Genomic DNA, 18,132 nt, shown 5'->3' on the forward strand with positions numbered 1-18,132 from the left:
GCTTGTTTATCCTTTCCTGTTCTAGGCTGTGCTTGTCTTGATCTAGGACAGTGGTTCTCAATGTGTGGTCCCCAGACCACCAGCAGCAGCATCACCAGGGGAACTTGTTAAAAATGCAGATAAATCATCAGCTCCACCCCAGATCTTCTGAATTAGAAACTCTGGGGGTAAGACCCAGCAATCTGTGTTATAAGGAGCCCTCCAGGTGATTCTGATTCACTAAAGTTTGAGAACCACTGATGTAGAAGGCAGCTACCTAGGAAGCTGTGACCACCTGTGTTCTCTCCTGGGTTCTACTTCATTGGAAGTAGAAATGAGGATCTTCAGATGCTTCTCTTAGGTACCTTATTGTAGTCACCCAGTGAAGGAGCCATTATCAGTGGCCTTGTGCTCTGAAAGCAGCCTGACTGGCTGGCATTGGGTTCTCCATCCACCTAACTGCTCTCTCAGAGCTTTGCTTCATCTGCTTCCTGGATTCAGCTGCCTTTACTTTCAGGCCGAACAATTTTGGGAAGAAAAGTGTATGATTTCTCTTCCTGGGTAAACGTGCATTTTGTTATCTGACCTCAAGAAATAGCATGAAATTAACTTATTTCCCCTACCCTTGGTTAAAAGAAATGTAATTTTGTTCTGTGGCTCTTCACACATTTGGTGATATCTGACCATAAATAGTTTTAGGACTAGAGAGGGTCAAGCAAATAAAACAGCCTTGCCCATAGGCTGGGGAAAAAAATTCTGCCCAACAAATTTAAATTGCCTTTCCTTTGATCATAACACATATTGGTGGCCTGAAGGAGGATAGTACCAGTGAGCTGAAGGCTAAAATTTCCGTTTCTATCGTTTTTTTCTTTACCTACCGGAGTGGCTATCTGAGGGACTGTTGGTCATACTCACTCTCTAAGTAGGGTTTTGTGTCAGTTTCTGCTTTCAAAATGTGCTGGAGATCTGAGTAAATTTTTTACCACTAGCCAATATCGTATATTTTCTTGTTTTGCATATGATCACCACTATGGTTTTACTATCTGAGTAGTAACATTAGGGCGATATGGGAAAAATATTTTCCTTATCTTGTTTTTGGTCTTGAGCCCTAAAAGTTTGTTTCTCAGAAGGTTCTAATTGAAAAGGCCCGTTCAGGACCTACAAATTTAATGGTGGTTTCTGTTATTCAACTCTAGGATTCACTGAGATAGGTCCATATTAAATAAGATCCCCTCTTCATTTGGTCACAAATTCAAGATTCTACTGTGTAGCAATGAGCCCTTCACCAAAGCTTTACCATTAAAGCCAATATGCTAGATTCTTTCATTTTCTCACCACCAGATACTTCAGGGGAGAGCCAGTGATTTTTGACTTTCACTCCCATTTTATTAAGCTAATTTTTGTCATCATTACTCATCATAAGGTGACAAATGAGGGCTGAAAAAATAAACTGGCTGAGATGTGAGTCACAGTGTTCCAAGGAAATGGCCAGGGCAAGCTTGTTCAACTAGCTGCTGGGTTCTGGGTAAAAATGAACCATCCAAATCCATCCCTTTCCCAGCTTTGGTTGGCACCACCTGTGGCAATATTTCACTCTGGCTTATATATCAATGGGGATAAGTCTGGGTCTTGTAGCTCTCTGGGACTAACAAGACTATGATAACAATTCCAAAAATTTTCCAGATAATTACCTTTCCTTGCATTGACCCAATGGTGGGAGATTGGGCTGGGAGGATATACGGTTATGAGGTCCCACTCTCTGCTTCCCAGCTTCCCAGTGTTTTCCCCTGAAGCCTCAGCCTCTCCCCACAAAAGGTTAGAACTTTAGCCAGCCCCGTTTGAGAATGAGGACTGGGAGAAAACAGGAGTCAATTGCAAATCTTGATACATCCAAACTAATTGGGGCTTTCTGTATTAAGATTGTCGGCACACGAGGTAAGAATATGTTCATTTCTGTTTGATGACTTGAAAATACAGGTAGTATACCCCTGGGAGAAAAAGTTAATCTTTATTAAATCTTTAATGTTTTAAGACTTATTCTTTATCTTCTACCTCATTTTATTCCTGCAGTTTTGCATTCTGATAGGTTGGGACTTCTTTCATGATCTATGTTTTTCAGATGAGGAACCTGAGGCACAGAGCAGGCAGGTCTAAAATCACACAGCTTTGACAGAAGTGGGGATGAGACTCAAATCAGTTCTTGCAATGTCCAGCCCAAACCCTTTTCTACCTCCCTTGAAGCAATGAGTGTTAGTGTGGCAGTTATATACCTGAGATGCTGCAAACTTTGTTCTCCTTCCCCTCAACCAAAAGAGTAATCCAAACAATAGTCTAGCATCGATAAAACAAACACCTTTTGAAAAGTGACTAAAATGAACAAAATGAGAACCGGACTCAAAAAGGACAACTGTTTTTTGGGGTTTTTTTCCTCGAAAGAGAACAGTTTTAATACATGTGCCCAAGGTTTTGGAGATGGTTTTATATATAGTCATGAATCCAGCACATACTTTATTAACTTCCCATGCTCTGCTTCTTCACCTCTGGTACAGTGTGAGCCTGGGAAACTCCCTTTACGTCCTCCTTAAGTTCACAGGTAAAAGTGTGTTTATTTGGTTCATTGTGCATGTTTTACAATTATTTTTTGTGTTTAGAAGATATTTTAGAAGGTTAGAAACCACTAACTTACAGACCTATCTCATTATTACACAGTCAAATGCTATTTAAATAATTATTTAAATTAGTTGGAAGCAATATTTTTTCCCTCTAAGGAGAAATGAAACTTTATCACTGTTTCCCCAACTCTTTTTTCTTTACCTCCCAAGAAATGGAGATCTTATATTAACCCTATGAGTTGCGCTTTTTTCAGTTATTCTTCGTTATTTAAGTCAACCAGGCAAATATATTCTCATTCTAGTCTGAGATTGTGTGAATAAAGAATGATGATTTTATTTTATAACTTGAGTACCCCCTGGAGAAAGTAACTGGCAAAAATGTCTTGGTATTTAAGTTCAAGTTTGGGTTTTTAATGATTTGAGTGTGAAGTGTATGAATTAAAAAATTAGCCATTTGGAACCGTCTGTCCTGAATTCAGACATCAGATATGGTGTTATTGTTAGTCTTAGAGTGGACCTATCAAGAGGCTACATTTTTGTTGTTGCAGAACTATTCATATAAGCTGTCCTGTGTTATTCATCTAGGCCAGGGGGTCATCAAACTCTTTCTGTAAAGGGTCAGAAGGGTCATAAAGCATATATCTCAGGTCTTGCGGGTGTGGTATGATAAGAAATATATTTGGTCTTTGTACCAGTTCCTGGCAGAGAGCTCCTACAACCTTTGTAATTTCCTGAATGATAGGGGTGCTAGGAGCATCCTTTGTTCTAATATTTGGTCTTTGACTCAAGTTCCTGATACAAGAGCTTCTAAGATCCTTGAAGTCCCTGGAGTGGTATGAGTGTCTTTTTATATGCTAATGAGATGGCTGGTGGCTGGGGGCCTCTAGATAGCTTCAGGATGGGGGCTGGTCACCAGAAAGACCAAGCCATGATTAGAAGCTTGGAACTTTCAGCCCCACCCTCCATCCTCTGGGGCTGGAAATGGAGTTAATACTAGATCACGCCTAAACGATGAAAACTCCGTAAAAATCTCTAAACTACAGGGTTTGGAGAGTTTCCGTGTTGGTGAACACACCCACAAGCTGGGAGGGTGTTACACCTCAACTTCATGAGGACAGAAGCTCCTGTACTTGAGACCTTTCAGACCTCACCATATGTACCTCCTTATCTAGCTGTTCATCTGTATCCTTTATTATATAATAAACTAGTAGATCTAAGTGTTTCTCTGAGTTCTATGAGCCATTATAGCAAGTTGTCAAATCTGAGGAAGGGTTTGCAGGAACCCCCAATTTATAACCTGTTGGTCAGAAGCATAGGTAACAACCTGAGACTTGTGATTGACATCTGAAGTGATGGAAGTCTCCTGAGACCAAGCCCTTAACCCGGGCATCTGCACTAACTCTGGGTAGTTAGTGATAGAACTGAATTGTGGTACACCCCGTTGGTGTTTGGAGAGTTGGAGAACTGGTTGGTGTGGGGAAGTGGTGTCAGAAGTGTTAGGAGTAGAAAAGGGAAACAGTTTTTCCCTTAGCAGGTCATGTAATTTCTGTCACAAGTACTTAACTCAGCCATTGTAGAGTGAAAGTAGCTGTAGGCAGTATGTAAACAAATAAGTGTGGCTGTGTTCCAATAAAACTTTATTTACAAAAACAGGCAGTGGGCTAGAATTTGGCCCATGGGCTGTGGTTTGCTGACCTCTGATCTAGAGGCTTCTTGGAATAAATTTGTTATTCTGAACTGTAGAAGATTATATCAGATAAAAAATAACAAGGTCAGTTAGTTGTAGACAAGCTTTATGATTCTGACTCCTATGATTTAGGCTCCAGAATTATACCTTTAAATGAGGAACTTCCTGTCCTCACATCAGGAATTAGGCTGAGCAATTAAGAGAATTTAATTTAATTGCTTCATGTTAAAATACAACTTTTAAATGAGGTATATTCCTCATGGAAATATATATGTGCATGTTTGCATATATATCCATATATTGCATCTATGTATCTGATATATCTATACTTATATCTAGCATGCTGTGAAACCCTGCAACACCTTTTTCAAACTTTATTTATTTATTTTTTACACGGGACCTCTCACTGTTGTGGCCTCTCCCCTTGTGGAGCACAGGCTCCGGACGCACAGCCTCAGCGGCCATGGCTCACGGGCCCAGCCGCTCCACGGCATGTGGGATCTTCCTGGACCAGGGCACGAACCCGTGTCCCCTGCATCGGCAGGTGGACTCTCAACCACTGCGCCACCAGGGAAGCCCCAAACTTTATTTTTAGCAGCTACTTTCACAAAGAACAAGACTGGGTCCCTCCTTCTCATTCTCTAGACTCCAAGTGAAACAAGCATCCCAATCCACCATATGTCTGTTAGTAATTGCAGTAATTGGTCTGTTCCAGGTGAGAGCTGTCCATGGGGCAGTGTATGGCTCTTGGGCTGCCCTGTGCCAAAGTCGCTGTTTGCCAGGTTGTTTGATCAAGGTAAAGAGAGATGGTAATCAGAGCCCAGGTTGCAAAGACAAAGGTTGGAATTGGCAGGTTAGGTAAATAGGATAGGTTTAGAGCACTGAAAGAGATGGTGTAAAACAGGCAAGAAGGCACTTTGGAGGCAAATTCTATGAACCCTGGGCATCTGCTGGGATGTCCTTTCTCAAGGGCAGCCTGGCACCTTTTGTTGGCTGGAGGCCAATTTTAACAGTGAATGAACTCTGTAGGCTACTTAGTGACCCATTCTAGGGATTTGTAGAGTTCTGAAGGGTCAGTTCATCTTGGATCCCACAGCATAAATTTGACTAGTTGGAAAGAAGACCAGTAAGACTGTCATCAAACCGGTATTAGACACAGAATCCCCTTTCATTGTTAGTGGCATTTTCAACATGAGTTAGGGCTTTAGATATCCTTGGAAGCAGTCAAGGTTAAAAACAAGGGCTCTGAAGTTCAACTGTCAGGTTTCAACATCAGCTTCACCGCTTATTAGCTGATAATGGTGCTGTGTAAAATAACCTAATCTGTCTAAAATTGTTGACTCTGGAAGATAATCTATTTTTCTTTCTGAAATGGTGGGAGCTCCTGCCTGCTTCCTCAGCTGCCCCCCCCCCCATATTTTTCTCGGGCTGCTGCAAATTGTTGGATGGAATCATATGAATTCTAAATTACTTTTTTAAATTGACATTACTTTGCTGCAAGCCAACTACTTCATAAGCTGTGTCAGCTAAAGGTCTCCCTACCAGTTAGTCTGAAGAAGTTTTTGCTGTCATATCTGTCCTGTTAATTTAAGCAGAAGCTGTAATTAGATGTAAATGGTCCTGTTCCCACAGAAATGAATGGCAGCATCTGTAGAGAGACAACCGTTCCAAACCCTTTTGGCTACCAGTGCTCTACAAGTTAGCAGTGTGGAGTAAGGCCCAGATCCAGACTTCTGTCGGCCTAATTTTATATCTGTGGATACACAACACTAAATCCAATATTTCTAATGCCTTGCTGTGATGGGTGCAAAGCCAAGCACATTCCAGACTTTTGTGCTGGTGACTCCTTCCGAGAAGGACACTATGTGTGTCTGTGTTTGTGTGTTTTCTATTTTTCTTGATCACTAAGCAAAAATAGGAAAAAATAAATAGCCATTTGATAAGTAGCTATGTGAAAAACCAGAAAAAGTAGAAAGTTGTGTTTATAACTGAACACTGGAATCCAAAGATACTTTGAATAAAGATACTTCATTCCTTTGTTTACTTCTCTGATAAAGGACTGAGCTGCTTGTATCCTGAAAGTCTGGCCAATGATAGAGTCAAGTGCCAGGGCCTCCTATGTATGTAAGGATGTATTTGCAGGAAGAGTATCTATGGTAGACAAGTAAGAAATCTATACTGAGAGAGTTCATACTGTACTAAAGCTTCAGCAATGCAATAAAACTGGCAGTTGTTCAATATCTAACCCTCATCTGTACCACACTAGAACTTGTGGCATATATAAACATGATTCCTTTTCTCAGTGAGCTTGCAATTTGGCTGCGTGTTCAAATACACAAACTCAAAGATAACTGGATGATAAAATTGAGTACAATAATAAGTAGAGTAAAACTCTCCGTGATGAGAGAAGCGTGTTCTAACAAATTCATTTGCTTAAAACCTGGTGTCATATTGCAAGATTAATGAAATGACCAGAGTGAGGTTGCCCAACTAGCCATGTGGGAGTTACCAGGGGTCTTTGCCATCTAAATCCGCCCTGGTCCTGGCCGCAGTTGGTGCCACCTGGTGGCAGTTGTCCACTCCAGTTTAAATATACCTGGAATGATTCTGGGCCCTGTGGTTGATGGGACTTCCAGGAAAGAGGCAGCAATTCCAGGAATCTCCCCGAAAGTTGGCATCCGTTTCATTAGCTCAATCCAGGGAAATTGGGGACGTGGTGACCACCTTGGCTTCCCTGCTTCCTGATGGGGTTACCTGCATAGTTCCTCTTTTCCTTCCAAGCAGCCTGTTTTCCCACCCTCCATCATCTTTGAGAACAGGGCTGGGCAGGCAACGGCAGCCAATCATTACTTTTGTCATATTCAAATTTACCTTTTACTGTTCTTTAAAATTTTTTTGTTATTTTTTTATTTCACAAACTTGGAGAGTAGTTATTCCAGTGTATGTTGTAGCAGCAAAGGTTTCTTGAAAGAAGTTAGGCTTGCACCTTTTGTGGAAATGTGAAATATAGTTAGTCAGGAAAGACAAACTTTACAAGATCAAGTAAAGAATATTCTCCTAGCTGATTTTGCAGTTTTCTGGAAAACCTGTACCTGATTTAGAATGTATTTGACCAAATAAGGTACATTTTGGGAACTTTGGGATCTTTTGGGTGATAGTAAGGGACAAGAGTCTGTATTGGTACCTGATGGTGCTTGCTGTTTTCAAAATATTTGATAGCCCCTAAGCACTTTTTTTTTTTTTTTTGGGCCACATGCACAGCCTGTGGGATCTTAGTTCCCCACCAGGGATTGAACCCGTGTCTGCTGCAGTGGAAGCATGGAGTTCTAACCACTGGACTGCCAGGGAATTCCCACCCCTAAGCACTTTTGGCACTAGAGAAAAGGGCCTTTTTTACAGATAGATATTTATCTGTACTAATGCATTACTTAAAACACCATCAACCATGACATGTTTGAATGTAAAGATCAACACATGAGAGAGAGAGAGAGATGGAGAGAAAGAGAAAAAGTGCTCTAATGTTCACCTAAGAATTAAGTTACCCTGCATTTTTCTAATTTAAAAAATGGGCTTGCCCTTTATATAAACACAACAGCCTTGCCTGGAAATTTGATTTTAGTTAAGTCTCAATCAGGCAAACTACAGATACTCCAGGGATCAAGACAGGAAATTTAAGTTTATAGCATTCTTAGCAAAGGCTTACCTTCTGGTTGATTCACTTGCCATTACCTCTTCCCTTGGTAATTTTCCTATTCTGCCCTATGGTTAATGCTTTGCCTTTTATATGAAGTGCATTTTAATCTTTAAAGTGCTATGCAGGCAAGAATTAATCTCTGGTAGAATTTTTCCATTTTGTAGATGGAGGAGATATAGATAGATTGTCTGGGACTTCAAAGTGGAATGTTTTCAGAGCTGGGATTTGGTGAGCAGTCCAAGCCCTAGAAATCCTGAGGCAGCTTTAAATTATCTGTTTGCCCCTGGACTGTAGATCCTCTTGAACCACATTTGTGAGTATATGTGTTTGTATGTTGATAGGGGGAGGGGGTGACGGGCGACCAATGGGAAGAGTTAAATGATACGTTTTCAACTGGTCCAATTAAATAAAAAATACATCCAAACAAGAAAACTGCTGATGGCCTTAGATATAATAGAAAGAGCTCTGGGCAATTACTTTATCCCTTTGGGGTGCAGTGCCCTCCTCTATAAAAACAGAAACAATGACAAAAATATTCACTGAGCAACTGTACATTACCATATACCTGAAACTGAGTTAGGTATATTCATAATGGTCACTGAATTTCCCGAAGTCCAGTTTCTTAGAAAAAGGAAACACAGAGAGATGCAGTGTCTTGTTCAAGATTTGCCTAGTTCATTTAACTATGAACAGAAGGGTCTAGTCCCTGGACCTAGATCCAGTGCTCTTTCTGTCACATCACAGCTGCCTCAAAAGTGGGCAAGACTAGCTGGTCTTGCAGGTCCTGTATGGCTGTAATGTAACATGGTCCCATGATGATGAGAGGGTACAATCCAATGAGTCTGAGTGGAAGATAGAAATGATTCAAGAGTGATCATCATTGTGATGACTCACCGAGTCTAGAAGAGTGATTCTCAATCTTGACTCCACATCAGCATCATCTCGTGAACTTTATTTAAAAAAACTTCTAATACTTAGGTCTATCTCCAGACACATGAAATCATGGGGAAGGGGTCCAGGCATCAGTCTTTTCAAATCTCCCCCAGTGATTACAATGTGCAGCGAAGGTAGAATACAACTGCTTTAGACTTAGGAATTCGTACCAGTGAAACTTCCTTTCTTGAAGTTGTTTGATACACTCCTGTCTCTCCTCTCTCCTGCATCTCATCTCTCTTTGCTCTGGCAAACCAGTGGAAGGAGAGCAGCCTTCAGCTTCCTTGTTAGTTTCCATTTACAACAGAGTGTGATTGCTGTAGGGGAGGGGAAGAAAGAAAATTAATAACAACACCCATGAACAACAAACACTGTCAACAGGTCCGTTCCAGACAAAGACTTAGCAGTGCATAACCATGACAAGCCAAACCATTAGCAAGGAAACTACTCATGCCTGACTTGCTCAGGTGGCTTTGCCAGCAGATAACAATGGGCTCTTGGGAGTAGCTTCCACCCAGTGCAGCTCCTCACATAAAGGAGGGTGTCGTGGCTTTCCTGTAGGGGGAGAAACAAAAGTGACATGCAGCGTCAAAGTATACCCAAGGTCAAAACGACCCAACACCATATGGGATTCTATGAGCTAGAAAATAGTTGATTAAAATTTTAACCCTCTTCACAGACCAAAAGGGATTTTATCCCCAAATCTGGCATACTTAGACTGTGGCTGCTTCTAGAGCTGGATTATATCCTTATGGAAAAATGGGTCTTAACAATTTCCATGGGTTCTTGTTCATTTAGGCCTGTTTTGGAATCTGACTTCAAATTCTAACAGATGGAAATCCACACTTCTTGAAATAATAAACATGGGAGAGTTATAAGCAAATATCTAGATCACCTTATTAAGGTAAAAAAATACATGCATTTCTATAGTGAAGTGACAATGATGGGGCTGGGTAGTATTTGGTAAGGATTTCCAGGATTTTCTTCAATTTAATTTTATTATATTTTAATAAAAAACTTTTTTTTTGGTCATGCGGCATGCAGGATCTTAATTGCCCGACCAGGGTGACCAGGGATCAAACCCGCCCCCCCTGCAGTGGAAGCGCAGAGTCTTAACCACGGACTGCTGGGGAAGTCCTTTTCAATTTTACATGTGTAAAGAGTAGTTTTAAAATGAGTCAGTCTTTTTCTGGTGCTGTGTGAGAGAGGAACAGTGAAAGTGAGAATCTAGGTGTTTCCAAATTTAAGAGTGGTTCCCCCAAGTCTCCGATTATCAAAGAGAATAAAAGTGCCCTTTCATTTTCCCCAGCATTTTGAGTTGTTTCAATTATTAGTGACCAACACAGTGGTAAGAAATGCTTTTAATAATTTTTAGCCTTTTTGCTGTGAAATACACAGACACACACACACACACACACACACACACACACACACATCAGAAAACTGCAAAAATAAATAATGTTTAGCCCAGTGTTCCACCACCAGGCCAAGGAATAGAATGTAGCAAGCCTTCCTATAGTAAATTTTCTCAGGTAGAAAAAGGTCATCATTTTGAAATTCTATCTTTCTTCGTGGAAAAGTAAGAAACATTTGAACCTGGTTTTTGAAAGATTTCTAATGAGGGAAAAAAAGGAAAGAATGTCAGTGGGAAATGTTGAGTTCATCTCTGTGCCAGCTAGAACTTTCCTTGTTGCCTGAACATATTTCTGTGCCTTTGCCCCTGCTCTTCCTTTTGTGTGGAGAGCCTTCACCCTGTGGACTGTAAAAAGGAGTTGATAATACCTTTCTAACCAGAGGCTTATAATTATGTGACTTAAATATTAACTAAGGCCCAATTAACCTAGTCTCCGTGAGGCGTTATATTCTGGGAAGCCCAGCAACCACAAGAAATTAAAAGAATTCTAATTCTTAACTAAATCACTTGAAGAGCATTTTAGGTGGTATATTTCATATCCCACAGTGACAAAAATCCCTTCTCCCCTTCTCTCTTCTTCCATACCCCACAGCAGTTCTAAAGACTCTCACCAACCCTACCCCAGAAATAATTTCTAGATGCTACATACTGTGGTATTTTCTCTCTCTGTACCTCCTCCTTTCCTCTGTTCTTTATTGTGTAGACCAATTAAACTGTTCATGCTTCTTTTTAAAAAAAATTCCTTTCTGCTTTTCCCATCCCCTAGATTTTTTACAACAAAGGACAGCAATGGAGGTGGCCCTACTAGCAAGATTCTTCCCCATTTTCCTCTTTCTTTTGGGTCCTTTTTCTGTCTACTCATTCCTCAAATTCTGTCTCTCAAAGAGCCCAAACTGGTTTGGCAAATGCCGGAATATGTTTAGAGGATGAGAGAGTGGGGAGAAGTGGACTACATTCTTTTAGCTGGTAGGGGTGATGTGTGTGTGTGTGTGTGCACGGGTGGGAGAGTGTGGGTGGAGACTGGGAATACTCATGTTAATAAGGCTTATCCCAGAAATGATTAATTGAGCTGAATTTTTTAAAAAGCAACATAAATTGAACATGGGTAGGGGTTAGGGATGCTACATCTTAACCTCAAAAAATGAGTAGGACAGCCTATTAAAGGGTTAAAAGTATTGAAAGACTGCCCGATGTGGGTCAGAGGTGCCAAAAGCACTGCTTTGACCCTGGGAGATTCCTGAAGACTTGGGTGGTGGTAGTTAGGGGTAGAATGGGGAGAGATGGATGTGAAAGGAAGGAAAAGGCTAAGTTATATGCTTGGTTGAGGGTAGTCTTCCTCATGGTTCTTTGCTGAGATCTTCTTTTTTCCTCTGCTGAAATCTGCAGGGACCATATCCAGAGCTGCCTCATGTAGGGCAAAGCTGGAGGAGACTGAGATCAATTAGACCAGCAGGACTGAGGCCGTGAAAGTAAAATGGTCAGTGTGCGGCCACCCAGCCATTGGCTGTGACCACCTGGGTGGTGGGCCAATGTGATGAGAAACAAAAAGTGACCAGTCAAGTCCTAGACCTACAGCCAAGTAGACGGTGCTTAGTTCCTTTTTCTAAAGGGTTCAACAACCTTAGAGAAAAATGTATCTTCAATATAAAATGTAGAAACATGAAGATGAGGGCAACAGAGCCCACATAATGTAAGACAATGCACAGATGCATAGGCTACTTAAGAGAAAAAGAAGTGATTTTCAGAGTACAGTAACAAGAAAGATCTAGATATTTTATATAGTAAAATTTGCTTCTAAAAACCCCCTGGTGTGATTCGGAAATTCTGAGATAATGCCCATGTTTCTGAAATTTCTATTAAAGAACTACTCTGGAATTATCCATAGTAGAAATACCTAAATCTAATTCCACCCAACAGAGCATCTGTTCATCCTAGTCATTGGCCATCAGGGACTGCTATACTAGTGGTGTCCGATGGGGCTGATGCCCGAGGATATCCTTCTGCTATTCCTGACTAATGGTACTGATTCTGATTTTGTAGCTCCTCAGTTTATGACTTCAAGTTGATGACCGATTGCAACTACCCAAACTCACCAGGCTTTATGACAGGACAGATACGATTCAGGTTATTCTCTTCAACTTCCCTCTTCTTGTCAGTGGGACCACCAGGTTCATAATCTTTTTTTTTTTTAAGGTCAACATGATTAGTTAATTTTTTAATATTATTGAACAGTAGCAAGGCATGGCAAATATACTAATCATTTTAAAACATAATTTATTTTATTTTTGGCTGTGTTGGGTCTTTGTTACTGTGCGCGGGCTTTCTTTAATTGTGGCCAGCTGGGGCTACTCTTTGTTGTGGTGCGCGGGCTTCTCATTGCGGTGACTTCTCTTGTTGTGGACCATGGGCTCTAGGCACGCGGGCTTCAGTAGTTGTGGCATGCGGGCTCCGTAGCTGTGGCTCACAGGCTCTAGAGCGCAGGCTCAGTAGTTGTGGCACACGGGCTTAGCTGCTCCGCAGCATGTGGGATCTTCCCAGACCAGGAATCAAACCCGTGTCCCCTGCACTGGCAGGCAGATTCTTAACCACTGCACCACCAGGGAAGTCCCACTAATCGTTTTCTTAACCTACAGATATGGAGAAAACTACATGAAATCTATATAATACTATTCAAAGGCACTATGCATATATTCAAAATGCTACTCTCTCTAAAGAAGTTTCCGAAAGAATGAGTTTCGATTTTTTTTTTTAGTTGGGGTATAGTTGTTTTACAATGTTGTGTTAGTTTCTACCGTACAGTGAAGTGGAGTTCCCTGTGCTACACAGCAGGTTGTTATCTATTTTATACATAGTAGTGTATATATGTCAATCCCAATCTCCCAACTCATCCCACCCCCCACCCCACCCCCCTCATAATCTTTTTTATTCTTATTGTCTTTATTTCCTTTGCTCCCCGTACCCTGTATCCTATAGCTCCCCCATAGCTTTCTTTTCAATGTCTCTGGAATCCAGGACTGCCTCTATCATTTGAGGGACCCAGAGTAAGAGTAAAATAATAGTGGCCCATGTACCCTGTGTCTAAATACTTGAAAGTTATAAGAAAATTGAGCTCACAAACTATTGAACAAAATGTTCTCTTTTGCCTGGACAAATAATACCTCCCTAACGACACAATAGAAAAGTGTGAGTGAAGCTATGGTTTATATGTGACTGAGAGTTGGCAAAATGTCAAAAGCAACTGACATTGCTTTTGTACATTAATTATAATTGCACATATCTGGGTGTATTGTTGACGGGCTGGCAATGTTTAGGTGAGTAATAAAGATACACATATTTCATAAACTATTATGTATATATTTATTAAAATTTTTGTCTGCTTTTCAGCAAAATCACCAATTATGTTGTTATAATGAAGATTTTCACATAATTTGTTTTCTATGAACAGGGATGATCTAAAGGACTGAAAAATAAAATGCATTCAAGTGTACAAATTTTGAATATGTTTTCAGCAAAAATATAACTTAAAGTAAAAATAAGCATTGAAACATTTAAGTTAGTTTGAAAAATTGGAATTGTTTTAATAGGTCTTCCAAAAAGTTATTTTCTTCTAAAATATTTAAATTTATGTATTAAAGTTTAAAAGATAAAATACAAATAGTAATGAATTTCCATATTTTAAAGCAAAATTATTTAGATAAAGCTAACCTTTTAAATTTAATTTAAAAAAAAGAATTCAATTTCATTAACTATGCTTGTCAAAATGAAACTATTAGCAGCAGTGAAAGATCTTTTTTACGAAGGTGTTGTATTTAGATCCTCAAATTTAAGAGTAAGTGAATTGTTGAATATAGCAAAATGTCCGTCAGCTTCCATGTGCAATTGTTTTCAATATACACTAATTTATGAGGACTCTGAAACCACAAACTGGGACACAAAGAGAAGCAAGAAAATGGATGCTCAGCTCTACTAGGAAAAGATATTTCTCTATGCAAGAATCTGTGGCATTCATGCTGGGAGGAGGGCTTTGTAAGTTTTTGTCTTCTCTTGAATCTAAGCGGTCCTGCTGCTGAAGCCCTCCTGTGCTCCAAATCAGTGTCTGTCTCTAGGAGGGCGGCCTCAGCTGCACAGCCGACCACCCTCATGGTACTGGACACAGGTGCCTGAACACCACTGCATTCTGTTTTAAGGGTATGGGGCAAAAAAGGTGGAAAAGCATTTTCCTGGGGCCTAAGCGGTGTTAGTTGGCAGTGTGAATGTTTAGAGCTATGGGTTGTGCCATGCTGGTGCAGAGCATTGGATCCAGAAAGACGTGTCCATGTGCTTTTCACTAAATTTAATTTTTTTGAATTTTGTGTTACGTAGAACCCTCTAAAGCTTGGAATCCCAGCCGTCTTGCCTGGGTCTAAGGATGGAACTGTCTTGATGTGTCTCTTTCCCTCCATTTCTTAGTCCTGGTTCTAGTTATCTTGTATCTTCATATTGAAGTAGCTCTAACCACCTATGAATTTTTCTCCTGCCACGTCATCTACATCATCTGTAAGGTGAATTTTTCTTAAATTCTGTGACCTACCGAGTCATTTCTTGCCTTAGAACTTTCAGTAGTTACCTGATGCCTACTGAATCAAATCCTAAATATTAAGACTATCTCACCTCATCAATTAATTTCCTCTGTTTACTGATAAATACCCTTTGCTCTCTTATACCCCCTAAACTTGTAGTTCTCATTCTTTGTTGAGTAACTTTGCTCACAAGCATCCCCACTTTTTTTACCCATATAACCTTGACTAAGGTAATAGTAAACATCTTTTGGCTTATGTACATCAGCTTCTGTTAGGTGGCCTGTGGATTTTTTCCAGCTGGATTATATTTTGTCTTTCTAAGTCTTAGTTGTATAAAAGTAATTTTATTCTTCTTTGTTCTTTTAAGGCTATAGTCATATTTCAATTACGAGAATAAATATTTATGTTTTAAATAAAAATTTAGAAGTATATTAAGGAAAATATCACTCTCTTCATCACTTCCACTCTCATTCCCCTGGAGAAAGCCCTATCAATAATTTAGTTTGTTGTTTCAGCCTTTTTCATGTATACAAATGTTTACAAACATTTTTGTATACACTTTTTGTAAAAGCAAAGAAGGTAGTAATGATCTTAAATATTCTTTTTTATGATTTTCTTTATTTGCATAACACTGTATCACAGATGACTTTCCATGTCAGCCCATCAGACTATCTCATTCTTTAAAAGCTGCATATAATGAATATTATATGAATATAAAATCCCAACTGTAAATGAGAATAAGAATAATATGTATTTCAAAGAGTTATGGTGGGGATTAAAAATGTTAAGACAGTTGGGGCTTCCCTGGTGGCACAGTGGTTGAGAGTCCGCCTGCCGATGCAGGGGACACGGGTTCGTGCCCCGGTCCGGGAAGATCCCACATGCCGCTGAGCAGCTGGGCCTGTGAGCCATGGCCGCTAAGCCTGCACGTCCGGAGCCTATGCTCCGCAACAGGAGAGGCCACAACAGTGAGAGGCCCGCGTACCGCAAAAAAAAAAAAAATGTTAAGACATTTGAAGTGCTCAGAACTGTGTCTAGCACATGGTTAGGATAAATACATGTAACCTGTTTAATAATAAAAACAACCATTTAATACAATTATTATTAATTTATTTTCCTATTTTCTGCTAATAGACTTTTTTTCTTTTTTTAACCCATACTATTTTTTTTAATTAAAAAAATTTTTTAACATCTTTATTGGAGTATAATTGCTTTACAATGGTATGTTAGTTTCTGCTTTATAACAAAGTGAATCAGTTATACATATACATATATCCTCATATCTCCTCCTTCTTGTGTCTCACTCCCACCCCCCCATCCCACCCCTCCTTGTGGTCAAAAAGCACCGAGCTGATCTCCCTGTGCTATGCGGCTGCTTCCCACTAGCTATCTATTTTATTTTTCACAGTGTATATATGTCCACGCCACTCTCTCGCTTTGTCACATCTTACCCTCCCCCCTCCCCATATCCTCAAGTCCATTCTCTAGTAGGTCTGTGTCTTGTATTCCCGTCTTGCCCCTATGTACTTCATGACCTTTTTTTTTCTAAGATTCCATGTATATGTGTTAGTCTACGGTATTTGTTTTTCTCTTTCTGACTTACTTCACTCTGTATGACAGTCTCTAGGTCCATCCACCTCACTACAAACAACTCAATTTCGTTTCTTTTTATGGCTGAGTAATATTCCATTGTATATATGTGCCACATCTTCTTTATCCATTCATCTGTTGATGGACACTTAGGTTGTTTCCATGTCCTGGCTATTGTAAATAGAGCTGCAATGAACATTTTGGTACATGACTCTTTTTGAATTATGGTTTTCAAAGGGTATATGCCCAGTAGTGGGATTACTGAGTTATATGGTAGTTCTATTTGTAATTTTTTAAGGAAACTTCCATACTGATCTCCATAGTGGCTGTATCAATTTACATTCCCACCAACAGTACAAGAGGGTTCCCTTTTCTCCACACCCTCTCCAGCATTTATTGTTTGTAGATTTTTTGATCATGGCCATTCTGACCGGTGTGAGATGATATCTCATTGTAGTTTTGATTTTCATTTCCTAATGATTAATGATGTTGAGCATTCTTTCATGTGTTTGTTGGCAATCTGTATATCTTCTTTGGAGAAATGTCTATGTACGTCTTCTGCCCAATTTTGGATTGGGTAGTTTCTTTTTTTATACTGAGCTGCCTGAGCTGCTTGTAAATTTTGGAGATTAATTCTTTGTCAGCGGCTTCATTTGCAAATATTTTCTCCCATTCTGAGGGTTGTCTTTTCATCTTGTTTATGGTTCCTTTGCTGTGCAAAAGCTTTTAAGTTTCATTAAGTTCCATTTGTTTACTTTTGTTTTTATTTCCATTTCTCTAGGAGGTGGGTCATAAAGGATCTTGCTGTGATTTATGTCATAGAGTGTTCTGCCTATGTTTTCCTCTAAGAGTTTTATAGTGTCTGGCCTTACATTTAGGTGTTTAGTCCAGTTTGAGTTTATTTTTGTGTATGGTGTTAGGGAGTGTTCTAATTTCATTCTTTTACATGTAGCTGTTCAGTTTTCCCAGTACCACTTATTGAAGAGGCTGTCTTTTCTCCACTGTATATTCTTGCCTCCTTTATCAAAGATAAGGAGACCATATGTGCGTGGGTTTATCTCTGGGCTTTCTATCCTGTTCTATTGATCTATGCTTCTGTTTTTGTGCCAGTACCATACTGTCTTGATTACTGTAGCTTTGTAGTATAGTCTGAAGTGAGGGAGCCTGATTCCTCCAGCTCTGTTTTGCTTTCTCAAGATTGCTTTGGCTATTCAGGGTCTTTTGTGTTTCCATACAAGTTGTGAAATTTTTTGTTCTAGTTCTGTGAAAAATGCCAGTGGTAGTTTGAAAGGAATTGCACTGAATCTGTAGGTTGCTTTGAGTAGTATAGTCATTTTCACAGTGTTGATTCTTCCAATCCAAGATCATGGTATATCTCTCCATCTATTTGTATCATCTTTAATTTCTTTCATCAGTGTCTTATAATTTTCTGCATACAGGTCTTTTATCTCCTTAGGTAGGTTTATTCCTAGATATTTTATTCATTTTGCTGCAATAGTAAATGGGAGTGTTTTCTTGATTTCACTTTCAGATTTTTCATCATTAGTGTATAGGAATGCTAGAGATTTCTGTGTATTAATTTTGTATCCTGCAACTTTACCAAATTCATTGATTAGCTCTAGTAGTTTTCTGGTAGCATCTTTAGGATTCTCTATGTATAGTAT

This window comes from Phocoena phocoena, chromosome 2 (assembly GCF_963924675.1).
Source record: "Phocoena phocoena chromosome 2, mPhoPho1.1, whole genome shotgun sequence".
Taxonomy (NCBI): Eukaryota; Metazoa; Chordata; class Mammalia; order Artiodactyla; family Phocoenidae; genus Phocoena; species Phocoena phocoena.